Source organism: Ixodes scapularis, unplaced genomic scaffold (genome assembly GCF_016920785.2).
Source record: "Ixodes scapularis isolate PalLabHiFi unplaced genomic scaffold, ASM1692078v2 PGA_scaffold5__190_contigs__length_132052651, whole genome shotgun sequence".
In the NCBI taxonomy this organism is placed as follows: Eukaryota; Metazoa; Arthropoda; class Arachnida; order Ixodida; family Ixodidae; genus Ixodes; species Ixodes scapularis.
The window spans coordinates 62,647,247-62,655,175 of NW_024609880.1; the positions used below are offsets into that span (position 1 = coordinate 62,647,247).

The 7,929-nt window shown below is 39.8% G+C and overlaps 1 pseudogene; it reads left to right on the plus strand.

Moving 5' to 3' along the window:
• The window catches only part of LOC120836987, a 41,495-nt pseudogene extending 34,976 nt beyond the window's left edge, over positions 1 to 6,519 (plus strand).
• The last annotated feature ends 1,410 nt before the right edge of the window (positions 6,520 to 7,929 follow it).

A 7,929-nucleotide genomic window follows, 5' to 3' on the forward strand; every position in this document is an offset into this window, starting at 1 on the left:
TACAGCACTTAAGGCCACGGTCCCACTGAATGTGGCAGTTTAGGTACTTTTTGGCAGGTCATTACTCATCTCCTTTTAAATACTGTTTTGCGGGATTGATCTCATTCGAAAGGCAATGCAATCCTCTTTCATTTGATAGTATGTATGTGTGTTTTTACTGTTCATGCGCATTTGTAGCGTTGCGAATATGATGGCGCGGATCCTCACTTGCTCGGCTAGTTTATGTTTTATGAACGTTCCATCAAAGATAACACGGTTCCAATTTAGCAGTTTTGTTAAGATGATGTCGGAGCAGAATGTAACGATACACTTTTTTGGTATTTGCACTACTTTATTTATTTCATCCCTCCAAATATTGCCCTAAAATTGACATCTTTCAACACAAATATGTTTTAATAACAAGCGCTAGGGCAATAAAATTAGCTACAGATGTAGTGCTTATAATTGGTAATATGCAGAAAAAATTTTTGTTGTGTAAAATTTTTTTGTTTAGATATTTTATATCAAACGTAGCACTTTTTTGTGCTTCGAGTCATGGCACTTCAAATGCCGCTGAGGAAATAATTAAACTATGATAAAATCTTTTATAACATTTAGAGCTGCAATGGTTGCCCAAGAGCTGGACGATGGCTTTTTTTCATTTTCGAAGTCCTAACGCTCCAGGAGCGTTTCAAACTTACCTGTTTTGACGCATATCTTTTTGGACATCAAACAGATTTATTGGCATCTAATAATATTTATTTTTTGGAATAGATATACATTGCGATGTATTAAATTTTCACAATGATCTTGCTTTGGTTTCTTAATAGGTGTAGAGCTTAGCTAATTTTAAAAACAATTAAAAACTGTTTGGGTGTTTTGTTGCGCTACCTAGCGGATCGCAGAAAAAACTAAAAATTTCCGAGGGCGGCGTTGGCGTCTGTATCATCACCAATCTCCGTGTCTTTTTACCCTCACATTTAAAAAATATATTGGAAGATTTACTATCGATAACTGAATAGTTTAAGTACTGGGTCAGGCTAATAAATCTAAGACAAATAATTACACAAGCGTAGCGTGATATAATGTGTTCATTATTCGATATGATTGAAATCAATAAACAATGAAGACGAAGAGGAATAGAATACACCCGAGTTCACTTTATGCCTAGAGTCACTAAATGAGCTTTAAATTATCGGCACTCCGTTCCCCAAAATTGTTTTGGGCGCCGCCATTTTGGGTCTTGCTCGGAGCAAATACAAATGCCGATCATGATCCAAAAGTACGACTCCCTCAGCATTAGATGCGGTGCTAGGAAGCTGATGCAATATTGCAATGCTCTGTCTTTGCTTTTAGAGGAGAAGCAAGGGTGGCGACGGATGGTGAAAGGAATGGGTGGGATGATTTGTGTCAAGCTGGTCGCTGATTCGGTTGCGAGCATTGTACGCCTGGAACCTCCGATACCGCAACCCTGGAACGCCCAATACCACACCTCATTAAATTAGGTGTGGTATCGGGTGGGCATAGAGAAGAAGGGATTTTGGTACGCCGGTCTAGTCCCAGTGACTTTAGCTTTGTATAAGGAGTCAGGACACAACTTGCTTGAGATTGTTGAGCAGAAGCGTCACATTTTCGCTGTCACATGGCAGATTCCTGAATGACTTGCCGTGCGGTGGTTTGTTTGTTGAGCTCCGACGCTAGTCGAATCGGTGCATGGCGACGAAGAGCATAAACGACTGGGGGGCTTATAACCACAACATGGGGAGCAAGTGAGGTTATTGAGTCGGCAGTAGACGTGCCTTAAATTAACTATATTCGCACATTGCTTGGCGGCTGCATTTGTAGTTTCAAAACAAACGTGTTAATCATTGGCACTTAGGCCTTAAAAAATTTAGGCCGGATTTCTAGAACTTCGAGCTGTGGTCAAAGAAGTTCTGGGACTGATTTTTTAGCGTAAAAAGAGAGGATAGCACAGCGATGTGCGTGCAGCAGTCGAAGGCCGGAACCTTGCTGCGACATTATACCAGAGGGCGTCGCTCTGTGAACGTTCGAAACTGGGCTACACCAGTTTGCTTGACCACATGCACAACCATAATGGCGATCTCTCCATATAGACCACAAACTAAGGCGTGAGAGAACATCAGTTTTACGTCAAACTCGACAAATCTAAAACGAACATCTCCAATTATTTAGAAGGCTTATGTCAAATGCAGTGTGGTGTGCGAGGTTTTTTGAGTGGCAATTGAGCCTCAAGAATGGCAGAACGTCACCGCAGTCCAGGAGAGGTCGGATAAGGTCGCCCTACCTCTCTTTGTCTTTCAGGAGTGTTCTGCCATTCCTGAAGCGCGAGTGCCGCTTAAAACACTGCGCAATATTTACTGATTTTCGACACAAGCCTGCTGAATCATTTCAAAGGTCTCTGTTTGATATTTGCCGAGTTTGACGCAGAATTGACGTTCGTCCTCGGGCTGGTTTGCAATCTGCGATAACTCACAGATTGGAAGCCAACGATCAACGAATTTTATTGAATACCAACGTTCTTATATAGCAACCGTTATCACTGCAGGCCGCTGCGTCACTGCATGCCACTTGCGTGACAATGCACTTTGGTGCAACGATATCTCATTCCTCCCCCCAAAATCACGCAAACAAAACCATAGATGAAGCCATGCGCTCGCGCCAGTAGCTTTGACAGCGTTGCACACTAAGTATTAAACAGAGTATAGGTGTCTTGACGCCATTAAAATGCTTGCGCTTTTTTTCTTTTCTTGTTTTAAAGGGAGGGAGGGGGGGGTGCTGGGGTTTAGATAACCATTTGAAAGCTCTAGTCTGCGCCAACGTTAGCGGAGACGTTTTTTTGTTTTTAGCACGTGCTATTAAACATGTGTTAAAATTTAGTGCGCTATTCTAGAACTAATAATAATAGTTTATTTTCCTTGAAGCATGGTGGAGCAAAGGGTAAAAGCCTCAAAGGAGGCTTGACCAGCCCTCGGCCCCGTACATTGGCATTGCAGCAAAAAGAAAAAAAAAAAAAATATATATATATATATATATATATATATATATATATATATATATATATATATATACTCGCGGAGCAGGTACAAGGCTGGGGCTAGATAAGAGACGGAAAAAACGCGCGGGCGCCTTACCGCAATTGCTAGAAGTTTGTACGTGCTCCACGAGTAGTAACTTTAGTGCACTACTACGCTTCTCACGCGCTCAAAGTCTTTCTGAAAATTACTGATTTAGTGCTTTTCGATGGCGCTGAGCAGGTTTCTAATTTGAACCATATGTCTATTTTCATTAATTAAAAAGTTAATTATCGAATTTTAGTTAATTAGCCAACTGATCGTTACGATTAGCCCCCTATAATATGTCCCCCTGGCCGTATAACTCATCTCCACAAGCAGTATAAGTGTAACTTTCACGACTTCTTTTTAAATAAATCTGTTCGAATTAAAAATGAACACCCGGTATATATATATATAGTATATAGTATATGCACCAGATTACAAAACAGTTATTAACCACCTAAACAGATGGCATGAACAGTCGTTGCAGACAGAAATCCGAAAAACACAAAAAGAGTGCATTCGATATAGCATAAACAAATTTAAAGATTCATTTGAGTGGAAGTGTTGTAAGTTGGGCGAGTTGGTATGATGACATGATGTCCCTGTCTTTGTGTGCGCTGTTCTGTTCATCATGTCATTTGAGTGGGGGGGTAAATTACTGCTACAGATAAAGAGAACGCAAAGCCTTGAAGGAGGTAGTGTCAATGTAAATTTCTTTTTCTAGAAGGAAATTTAACAGTTTTGGTATGGTATATTGCAACATTTGCCAACCAGAGTTAGTAGAACAGTAGACAACCTTCCAATACTCCATGTGTCTAGTTAAAAGGGTACTCCGCCGATTTCTTCATGGTCCCCCATTTGCTTGAAATTTTGCTAAACTCGCCAAACAACATCGCCAAAATAGTATCCCAAATATTAGGTAAAAATATTTTTTTTTTCACGAAGTTATTGAATTTACAATTTTGGTCTTTACCGTGTTTTTCAAACTGAAAGTTTCTACTGGCAACAACGGAAAAGTGACGTCAGTGGAAGTGCAGGGGTTCACTCTTTGGACTGTAGAATTCGTTCCCAACTGATTCGAAGCAGTTTCATGGTGTCAAATGAATGCTTTGGAAGCTCGCTCCAGTCCCCGCGCTCCAGCACGGAACAAATGATTGGCATATTTCGAAACATATTAACATATGTTTCGAAAATATGACTCCAAGACTTTTAAAATTACTGACAATTTCAATTGGCGTAGAGTCAAGCACAATGCTTCTTTTTAGATTTACGCACTTATTCTTGGGTCGAAAAATGATAGCTTTAGTTTTATCAGTATTAATTTGTAAGCAGTTATCTTCTGCCCATGCCCCAAGTTTGGACAGAGGGTCATTGACGATTGTGACAAGATCATCGCTATTATCTGAAAAGAATAGGCTACTGTCGTGGGCATATATGACACATTTTGCAAGACTTATGTTTAAAATGTCATTAATGTACATATTAAAAAGAAACGGTCCAAGAATGCTCCCCTGTGGGACGCCTGAGTGAATAGGTTTAACGCCGGAAGAAAATTCGTCAACAGAAACATATTGGCAACGGTGTCGCAAGTAGGAACGTAGAAGTTCTAAAGGTGACCCGCGGACACCGTAAAGCTCAAATTTTTTAAGTAAGATGTTATGGTTGATAAAATCAAAGGCTTTCGGGAAGTCCACGAATGCACCTAGAGCCTGCTTTTTTTCCTCCAATTCTTTTAAAATATATTCGTTTTGCTCTAGTAATGCTAATTCGGTCGATCGACCTTTCCTAAAACCAAATTGGGCGGGAGTCAGCAGGTTATGCTTATCAAAAAATTGAACTAAACGTGTATGTATTATTTTATCTAAGCCTCTGGAGAATATGGAGAATACCGGGAGGATAGAAAGGGGTCGATAGTTGTTGAGAATATTTTTATCGCCCTTTTTATGTAACACTGCCACTTTCGCCATCTGCATCTTTTCAAAAAATAACCCCGTTGTTAAGGACAGATTAAAAATGTGACACAAACAGGGTGCTACTAAGTCAAGTATGTATTTAATAGGTCGACTTTGCAAATTATCACAGTCACAACTACTGCTATTTTTCAGTTGCATAAAAATGGAGCAAACCTCAGAACTTGTGACGGGTTCAGAAAAATAGAATGGTTATTTCTATACTCTAAGTAACTGCGAAACGCATCTGTGGTAGTATTGTCACTAACTAAGCCTGCAAAGTAGTCACTGAAAGTGTTAGCTAAAGAACTACCATTCAAGTACACCCCTTCATGGAGAATGCTATCTACAGGCTGCCGATTTGGAACGCGATTTAAAACGGAGTTTAATTTTCTCCAGATAACATCCGCACGTGTAGATTGCGCCTTTAAAGAGTTTGTGTGATACACTGTCTTAGCTTTCCGTAGTATTTTTGTTAATTGATTTCGATATACCTTAAAACTTAAAAGCTAAGACGGTTCTCTAGTTTTAAGGAATTTCTGGTATAGCATTTTTTTTTCTCAATTTTCTTCAACAATTCAGGCGTTATCCACGGCTTGCGGATCTTTTTAGACACTTTCAAGGTTTTCCAAGGAAAATGACGATTGTAGATAGTTGTAACTTCCCCCAAAAATGTATTATACGCAAGGTTAGCACCCTCGCAGTTGTATATTGGGCTCCAATTAATTTCAGAGATATCGGCTTTAAAAGCATTTAATCAGTCGTTTGTTATGTCTTCAAATACAAATGTTCCTGTGTTTCTAACTTTTTTATATGGTTTGGTATTTAAGCATAGGAATATTGGAAGGTGGTTACTAATATCATAACTTAGCGTTCCGGATGTAATCTTATCAGGCTGTGCGTTCGTAATAAAAAGATCGATCATTGTTTCACTACACACTGTGACTCGGGTGAGAGATTTAATAACGCTGACACATCCGTTTGTTTCGATTAAAATATTAAATTCACGCTTACAAGCGCTATCTTTCAACATATCGATATTGAAGTCTCACCCAAAAATTAAATCGTAATGGTTATCGTTTACGACCTGTAAAAACCGCTCGCAAAACTGAAAGAAGAAACGACTGCGGCCATCTGGTAGTCGATAAAGCACACTTAGAACAGCATTCCCTGTTCTTACAGAAAGCACTTCACAGTCTTGAGTGATACAGCAATAATCAGTCCAAAGTTCACGTTTTATTGAATTATTTACAAGTAAACACACGCCTCCCCCGCGACGAGATGTGCGAATCAAAACGTAACTGGAGTATAACGGCATTTGAAGTACAATGAATGTACATTCACGGCAAAACACTTGTTTCAGCTTTGCAGGTGTGGATGATTGGATCGACGGATCCAACCAGGATAAACGACACTTGCCATTCTACTTACAACAAAGCCTTCAATGAGACTGATACGGATTCGGAGATACCAAATATTATATCTACAATGAAACAATATGCGGTACAAAATAGTAATGCCATCTTTTTTATATATACGTAATTATGATTCAGCAATTAATTTAGAACTATAAAATAAAAAACTGTCAACGAACTTACGATCTTCAATGGAAGCTTCCTTGAACCAAATCACCCTGTGTAATTCAGCGTATTTGGATTTGTTTCGTGGTTTTGTGCTTTACGAATAAAATAAAACGACATTTTACTTTCTTCCGAAGCTTTTCATCTGGTTTCGCGGAAATAATAATAAAGAAAAATATTTTTTTATATCGCGCAGCTCCTTCAGATTCCCAAGGGGTTTCATTTTGATAAGGGTTGCATCAGAACAAGGTAACAATATATATATATATTTTTTTTAATTTCTAGTACGTAAAAACTTTCGCCCTCTTCAAGAAGTCAGCCGCCATCTCGACCTTTCGCTAGCCACACGGTAACACTTTGGTTGCGTTTCTGAACAGATCGTAGGACTTATTAGCCAAGTACAGGGTTTGTATTCAAACAACATATGAGAACATGCGAGTACATAGCGTACATACTTCAGAAACAAAGTTACATTATGTTTATTGGAAAAATATCGTATAAACGCTCTCTTTTGCTTTCCTATATCTTCTTATATTCCTATACATATGAACCCATTTTTTTCATATTTTTGCTGAATAAATGAACCACCTAATTACGACGCTGTCCTAAATTACATCGAAATTTGATAAGGAACATATTTAAGTGTTCCCTTCAAAAGGCGCGCCATTGGGCTGGTTCTATATCACAATTAAGATTCCTTGCTCCCGGTCCTCTAAAAAATGCCAGCGCGTCTACTTACCCGCAAAACACTCAAAGAGACAATCTCTGCGATAAACCAAATCAGCTCAGCGAATGAGGAGGCGGAACATCTGTTTAGACCTCTGAATTAGTCTGCGCTGTGGCATTACGCAATGCAAGCATGACGCTTCGCATAATGCCACAGCGCAGACTTCATTTGTAGCTCTAAATGAATGATCCGCCTCATCATTCGCTGAGCTGATTACCTCGATTACAGAGATTGGCTCTTTGAGTGTTTTGTGGGCAAATAGACACGCAGGCATTTCCTAGAGTGTATTTTCGCTAACGGGCACAACACTGACTTCCTCCCATGGCTAAAGAGAGCCTTACAGAAGAGCCTCTATGTGCTTGTTACAACATCCCCGCACATTGGGCCTGTCTAAAAATGCCAAGCATTTTTAAATTCCATTGAACTTTATCACTCCGCGAGAGCACACTGCTACGTGAACCACTGCACACATCACGCAGAGGGCGGAGGACGACAGCCCCCAAGTCCCGCCACTCAAGTGATTGAACCAGCTCCTGCGCCGCCCGTTGCAAAACGCATTGAGTACGACATGCTCCGGGTTCAAGTCTGCAACCGCTGTTTTCGCAACGTGCGTATCA